The 7988-nt window shown below is 41.2% G+C and overlaps 1 pseudogene; it reads right to left on the bottom strand.

The window, feature by feature from the left end:
• Nucleotides 1-6674: 6674 nt before the first annotated feature.
• Nucleotides 6675-7342, bottom strand: LOC128108857 (60S ribosomal protein L19-like; annotated as a pseudogene).
• Between the last annotated feature and the right edge of the window lie 646 nt (nt 7343-7988).

Here is a 7988-nt window from a genome sequence, read left to right as displayed (position 1 = left end):
CAAATCATTAGATCTGCAGTAAAAGTGTAAGCAATGAACTAATTAATATACTTGCTGACTATTTTCCTTGATAAAGACATTGGCTGTTAAGTTTAATGATGCCTCAAAATTCAGCTGAACAATGAAAACAGGCAGTTATTTGAAATCATTTATTTAAAAAGCAACAACTTACACCTCCCATCAGGACAAGAGAGCTGTGGTGTAGCTCTGTGGTAGAGGGCTTGCCTAGAGTGGACAGGGCCCTGCATTTTGTCCCTATTACAGCCAAAATAATGAAAAAACAAGTAAATAAGATGAGAATAGCAGCAATAATTTTTGTTATTGTTGTTTTTTTTTGTATTATAATTTGATGCAACTTTGCTAGTCTAAATGAAATCCTATGTTCTGGGACTTTAGGTAGAGTCTTAAAGTACTCTATAAAGTATACGGCAATGGAATATTTAAAATGGAACTTGTTGGTGTGTTTGTGTGTGTGTGCAAATTCTTCTGTGTGAGGGTGGGTATGAATGTGACAGAGGGGGACCAGAGGACAACATGAAGCCTTGGACCTCATTTTCCACCTTGTTTGAGACATTTTCTTTGTTGTGCACTGCAGTGTATACCATACTAGCTTCTGCTGTCTCTACCTCCTCCCATCTTGCTTTAGAAGTATTGGGGTGATAGACCCGCGTCACCTCACCCAGCTTTGTATATATGAGTTCCAGAGATTCAGTCTCGGGTCATCATGCTTCCATGGCCTCCGAGCCATCTCCCCAGCCCCTAAAATGTAACTTCTGATTTCAGTTGTTGTTGACTCACCTTCTTCAGGTTCAGGCTGCACTCTTTTAAGGAGTCCTTTCATCCTAGCTGTAGATTGGAGAGAAGAGTGGAAAACTTACTGCTTTCATTTTGAGGAAGCTTGTACTTTAGTTGAGATTTTCAGAGAGGCATTTATACAAATTATTAGAGCTACCAAACAGCAGAAGCTGGGCTGGATCCCGTGTTCTCTTTATTCTATCTACCCCAAGAGAGATATCAAGGTATTAGTCACCAGCTCCAGCCTTCACCACCAAGCGTATGATGAGAGTGAACTCCTCCTTTGAGAGGTTAAGAAAGCATTCGTCACATTTGTTACTCAGGACACGATTAATTAACACTAATCCTTTCATTTGCATAAACCTAATTTGGGTGCCCTAATAATTACTCCTTTATAAAAGAGACTCTTCTATGAAAACACCACATGAATAAATCTGAATTCTTCTTTCCCGATTACTGCTCGAACTTGTTTTGCACAAAAGAAGTCTATGATTTAAAAAAAAAAAAGCCCAGCCATTCACATCTCATAGGGAAACCCTTTCATCATGCTCACACATACCATCAAAGTCTAAGAAATACCACAGTTTATTAAGATGTATATTTTCAAACTCAATGCAAGTGACAGCCTCAAGTTGCAGTATGACTCCAGGCTAAAACTAGAGGCAGTTCCCACATTCCTCGGCATTACGTGGAGAAAGAAGTGCTACATACGCACGGTTGCTCTGTCAAAACTTAATTCTCCTTGACAGCTTCCACTTGAAGACTAAGATCAATCAGCACTCTGGCATTCCCATCACCTTGGACAGCAGCTAGGAGACGGTAAAGAGACAGCACTACAGTATCAGGGGTTCACCGATTAGACGTGAGAAAAATCAGCTGTCAATCACAAAGCATTGTCCTAATTACACAGAGGCCAAACGTAAATCATATATTTTTGATCCACCCCCTGTGTGATGTGGGTTTATCAGAATGATGGAAATTGAAGTGTATTGTACACACAGCCTCTCTTTAGCATTGGTTTGAACATTTACCTAGGAGTCACTAGAGAAACATGCCTCCAGTGTTCACACATCTCTGTGGTCCTCTGGCATAGCCTGGCCTCTTGTGAGCAGTTAGGGACCTGTCTTAGTTAAAGGACTGCCTGTGATTTTTTTTTTTTTTTTTGGTCTGTGTGTTTTGCTTTGTTCCCTATCTGTGTTGGCATCTGAAAGTTTCTTTTGATAAAACATTCAGAGAAGAGAGAAGCGGCGCCCTTAGGTGGATGCAATCCCTGCATGTCACTGGTCTTGACACTACTGGTATATCGCACCTGCAGCCACAAGATCTTTGACCTTATCACTTAATGAATTTGGCTACAGAAGGGTAGAGCTTCAAAATGGCACACGCTATCCACTGAAAACAGCCCCATGTACCCCCTTTCCTCTGTTCTCCTAGGCCTCCCCATGCAGCCTGAACACTGTCAGTATAGATGGTTACTGTCTTAGGGTTTCTATCGCTGTGGCAAAACACCATGACCAAAAGGCAAGCTGGGGTGGAAAAGGTTTATTTGGCTTACACTTCAACATTGCTGCATATCACTGAAAGAAGTCAGGACAGGTACTCAAACAGGGCAGGATCCTACAAGCAGGAGCTGATTCAGAGGCCATGGAGGGGAGCTGCTTACTGGCTTATTCCCCATGGATTAAGCTCACCTTCTTATAAAACTTAGGACTGACAGCCCAGAGATGGAATCACCCATGGGAATCAATGGGCTGGGCCCTCCGCCATTGATCACTAGATGAAAAAATGCCTTACAGCTGGATCTCATGGAGGCATTTTCTCAACTGAGGCTCCTTCCTCTGATGACTCCAGCTTGTGTCAAGTTGACACACAGTATCACCTAGTACAGTTACTCACTCTTTGAAGGCCCAATTTTATCTGTTATTTTGTTTAACCCTGACTTATTATTCATTTTGCATTGTGAGAAACACTCCCATATTAGCGTCAACCTTAGTAAAGAGGCTCCTTGGACATCAATGACCACAGGGACTTTGGCAGTGTTTGCTACCCTTCTATCCCTCTCATGTTACCCACCTGACTAACAACCTGCCTGTGCCCTGCAATATCACAAATACAATACCCTCCCAAGATACATGAATCACTACAGTTGGTGGCAAAGTCTTTGAGTAGACGCTACCATCTGCGGTCGTTTCTACCAATTATCTGATGGCTGTGATCACAAATTGGAAGCGTCTGCCTGAAGAATTCCATCCAACCCTCAAGTCTAGTCTGTTTGTTTGTTTGTTTGGTTTTGGTTTTTTGAGGCAGGGTTTCTCTGTGTAGCTTTGCGCCATTTCCTGGAACTCAGTTGGTAGCCCAGGCTGGCCTCGAACTCACAGAGATCTGCCTGGTTCTGCCTCCCGAGTGCTGGGATTAAAGGCGTGCACCACCAACGCCTGGCTCTCAAGTCTAGTCTGAATCTTTCCCTTCTCTCAGCTCTCACTTTAGGACCTGGATGAGAGTCAAGTCCCACACAGGATCGCATAGCTGGTATATTTTACTGTATGTGCAGCACGGTTTGGTGCCCCTGAGAATAAACTCCTGAGAATGCCACAGGATGTTACCTGTTATTGTTTTTTCTGGGTGAGGTAGGCACCAGCTTGCCTTGCTGATGTCCTCTGTCTTTGGTCACGCAAACCTGCAGGGATGCTTAGACTGTTTTTATCAGTCACCACAAAGCAGGTATAGAATGACTATAGCAAACTCCATGGATCGGTTTAGACACAGCTTTGCCATTTGATTTCCAAAGGATTTTGATGAATGCCAATGTGTTTGTTTGAATTGTTAAATTGAGCTCTCTCAATCTACAGCTCTCATTTTTGTGGCACATTTTTCAGTAGGTTGAGTTGGGAAGTCCATCTGATAAAATCTCAGTAAAGAAAAAATGACACAATAGATTACATTACCTCACATGTCCATCTATATGTCAGATGTTACGCCAGATGAGTGGGGTACAACAGAGAATAAAATCACCTTTCTACCATTTGATGCTTACTGTCTACTAAATCAGATAGTGAATAAATTATCAAACAAATGAATGTGAAAGTAACAGAAATATGTAGGTAAAGCAGATTACATATTACTTGGAATATGGTGTTCAATAAATACAAAACATTATCCTATTAATAATTTCCATATGAGAATTAACAAAATATTGCAATGCATGATACATTAAAACCATATTGTGTAATTATTATAATAGGCAGTGGGTAGTGTGGTTTTTGTTGAATATTCAATCACTCAATATTTAATGGCTTAAAATACTAGTAATTGACTTTTCACACTCATAAACCTGCAGCAATTTGTAGCTGAGATGTGTCTATCAGAGGCTGGAGGATCCCCTGTCAAGGTGGTTCTTCCACGTGGCTAGCAGGGAGTTCAAGCAAGGATGCTGGGTAGCAGCCTGGGTTTCTTTTTATGTGAGTCTTGCAGTGAGACGGCTTGAGCTCAGTCCTGGTGTAGAACTGGGTGGCAAGAGCATTTCAAATGACAAAGTGAAAGCCGCGCTTAAAGCTGGGAACCAAACTCCCAGCAGTATCTTCTGCATCACATTTTTAAGCAGCAAGAGAGCTCCTCCAGCTTAAGGCTCCTCTGTCAACAGAAATGGAGAATGTCATCTCCATTCAGGGACAGTGAGCTACAAACTCAAATGCATCCATTCCTGTTTATAAACACATTCACTTTTTTTTTTTTTTTTTTTTTTTTACTCATGTGATTATATTTCATAGGCACTCCTGCCTTTTGGGGTCCAGATGAGATAGATAATGCTACTGAAATTTCACATGGAATTGGAGCAAGAATTTTGATTTGCTTGGGGGTATTAGACTTACGTGAATATAGCAAACCCACATCTATTTACTTCCTCCCATCCTCAGATGCTTTCCACTCGTGTGTCCATTTTGTGACCAGGCTTTGTCCAGTCATCCACTGGTGTGTGTCAGAAAGAACAGACTCTCAATGGTCTGACCTGTACACCGATGCTACCCAAGTTACATGATACACAGCTGCAGAGTGAACATGTCACCGTGACTCTGAGACATCATCCCCTGAGATTATTGTTCAGTTGTGATATTCCGTCTGTGGCCTTGGTGATTTTCTGAGCTGTCTTCTCTTTTTACTGGAAATGGGAGAGCTTTTAAATGCCCACTTTTTCTTTTCTGCATTGTAGAGCCATCAGGACTTAATTAGTGGGAAATTCTTGAGCAACAATTGATTTGTTAAACTATCATTCAGTCTCAAGTACTCTCTTTCTATTAAGAATTACTTGAAAATTAGATACACAGCTTTGGGTTTTCCTGAGTGAATTTCCATTTATATGCTACCCTTACTGAATTTTCTAATTAGATTCTGTTTATAAACTACTTCTGGTTGAAATTTGTTAAAATCTTCATTTTTTCACTGATCTGTTAGATATTTGTAGATTCAGATAATGAAACTAAAAAACACATTTGATTAAAACTGACAGCTTTGAGTTTCAGGAAAGTGTTTTAAGCCATTGCCTAGGCCTTTGGAAAATCTACTCCATACTTACTCTAGCCCTTCCATTCTATTAGTCTCCTTTGTATTTAGAGAAAAGTTGCAACCATATGTTCCTGATTCATTTATAATTATCTTACTTAGTCTTAGCTCAGAAAGCTATTGTTTTGTGGGAAAGTTTACTTTACAGTGATATATAAAACATTTTAGGTCCTTTTTTAAATACATAAAGAATATAATTGCCAAACTTCACCTGAAGATAAAAAATTGCTTTCCTACAAGATGCTGGATCCTTGGATGGTTAGGTGTAAGCCGGTGAATAGCGCCAAGTTCTCTCCCGTTTGCCTCTGAGTCTGTACAGATTAAGGATTTACAGCTGTGTCCTTTGGCTTACTAGGCAGCACCAAGTCTCTATAAAGTCAGGGTTGACTTGTTTTACATAGATTGCTGGATACGTTCTCTGGAAAGGTCATGAAAGGGTCTTAGTATTGCTGGGGATATAACACAATATACACGGAGTCTCTCATTGTTGCAAACTTTTAGAAACCAGAAGAATAACAGCTCCCCGACAGAATCATTGTTGCAAACTTTTAGAAACCAGAAGAATAACAGCTCCCCGACAGAAAGACAAACACCTTTGTAAACACAGAAGAAAAACAGATTGCGTGGTCCAAACACAGGCCAAAATATAAGAAAACAAAGGAATAGAAACAAAGTGAGTGGATGACAGCTAGCCCCCAAATGGCAAGGATGTGGTAAGGAATGCACAGTGAATTAGTGGTCCTCTTAGAAAAACAGAGACAACAGAGACAGACAGACAGACAGACAGATAGACAGAAACAGTCACTCACACACCGGGGGAGGGGTTGTCTAGAGAACATCCAATCCAGTATGGGCCACAACATTCTCTCCTTGTCCCTTTAATCCAACCCTGTACTTCTTCAAACTTGGGGGACAGATCTCAGGTAAATTAGTAGCTTTTTGACTATGCTCTATGTAATTCAGAGTACTCCACTAGATTTCAAATCAAGGCATAAGGTGGAGAGGAGAACAAAACAGATAGAGAGATATTAATATCTATAATTCTAGAGAAGTAGTTCCCTGGCAGTTCTTTATACTCTCTCTCTTTTTTTTTTTTTTTTTTTCTTTCCGAGACTGGGTTTCTCCTTTTAGTTTTGGTGCCTGTCCTGGATCTTGCTCTATATACCAGGATCTTTATACTTTTAATTCCACCTCATATCTATAGCATATGCTTCATAATGAAAATTGATCATGGAACTGACAAAGATTTAAATCTTTTAGTCAAACATCATATCATATACATTTTATTGCATTTATGGAATGTTGTATTTTCTTTTTTTTTTTTAAGGCTTCTTTTATTTTAATGACTGATCCACCTGAGGCCACAGGCAACCCACTATGTACACACACAAGGGAAGCTTTATTTCTTGGTCTCTTCCTCCTTGGACAGAGTCTTGATGATCTCCTCCTTCTTGGCCTGGAGATGCTCCTCCTGGGGCTTTCGGCCTTCCTTGGTCTTAGACCTGCGAGCCTCAGCCTGGTCAGCCAGGAGCTTCTTGCGGGCCTTGTCTGCCTTCAGCTTGTGGATGTGTTCCATGAGAATCCGCTTGTTTTTGAAGACATTCCCCTTGACCTTCAGATACAGGCTGTGATACATATGGCGGTCAATCTTCTTGGATTCACAGTATCTCCTGAGAAGTTGGCGTAGGATCCGCATCCTTCTCATCCAGGTCACCTTCTCAGGCATCCGAGTGTTGGCAGTACCCTTCCGCTTCCCTATGCCCATATGCCTGCCCTTCCGTTGAGCCAAAGTGTTTTTCCGGCATCAAGCCCGGGAATGGACAGTCACAGGCTTCCAGATGATCAGCCCATCCTTGATCAGCTTCCAGGTCTGCTGACGGGAGTTGGCCTTGGTGATTTCATTGGTCTCACTGGGGTCCAACCAGACCTTCTTCTTACCACAGTGGAGGACGCTAGAGGCAAGCCTCTTCTGTAGCCTGAGCATACTCATGGCTGCGGACGCAGCAGCGAAAGGCGGAATGTTGTATTTTCAACTTCCTAAAAGGAGTTGAATAAAAATGTTGGCAATGGTACTAAATCCAGTGAGTGATTAGCAGAGAGTAGAGTCCTAAGTAGTACATCCCATGACACCAGATTGTCACCTGGTGAAATCAGGCCTTCCCCACATCTGTCCACAGAAGCATCCAAGTCCAGACTGATTGTCTCAAGACGTTCTTGGTAATGGGTCCAACTGGGTTTCAATAATTAAATCTATCAAATAAAAGCCCTCCTTATAAGTTTAGAGGGCCAGTGTCTTCAGCAGCTAATTTTATAAACTAAAGGATTTGGGCAATAGTTATGTGTAAATCCTCTCATATTAACAGTTACACATTCGGAAGACATGTTCTAGAAAAGGCAACAATGTTTTAGAAAATGGTAACACTCTGTAAATAAAATCTGGCAGCAAAAGTTCTTGGCAAATGTAACGTTTAAGTTAACATGTCTCTGCTGATCACTATGCCACTCAGAAGCAAATTCTTCCTCTAAGTTCATGTCTACTGAAGTGTGCATTCATGAACATAGTCTGGATCCCTCACATGTAACTATGTTCAATGCCATAATCCAAAATGAGTGCACACAGTTGAAGAAGGAAATAG

This window comes from Peromyscus californicus, unplaced genomic scaffold, assembly GCF_007827085.1.
Source record: "Peromyscus californicus insignis strain IS unplaced genomic scaffold, ASM782708v3 Scaffold_13__1_contigs__length_99412109, whole genome shotgun sequence".
In the NCBI taxonomy this organism is placed as follows: domain Eukaryota; kingdom Metazoa; phylum Chordata; class Mammalia; order Rodentia; family Cricetidae; genus Peromyscus; species Peromyscus californicus.
Note: the sequence above shows the minus strand (reverse complement) of the source record. Positions and strands in the feature narration are given on the sequence as shown.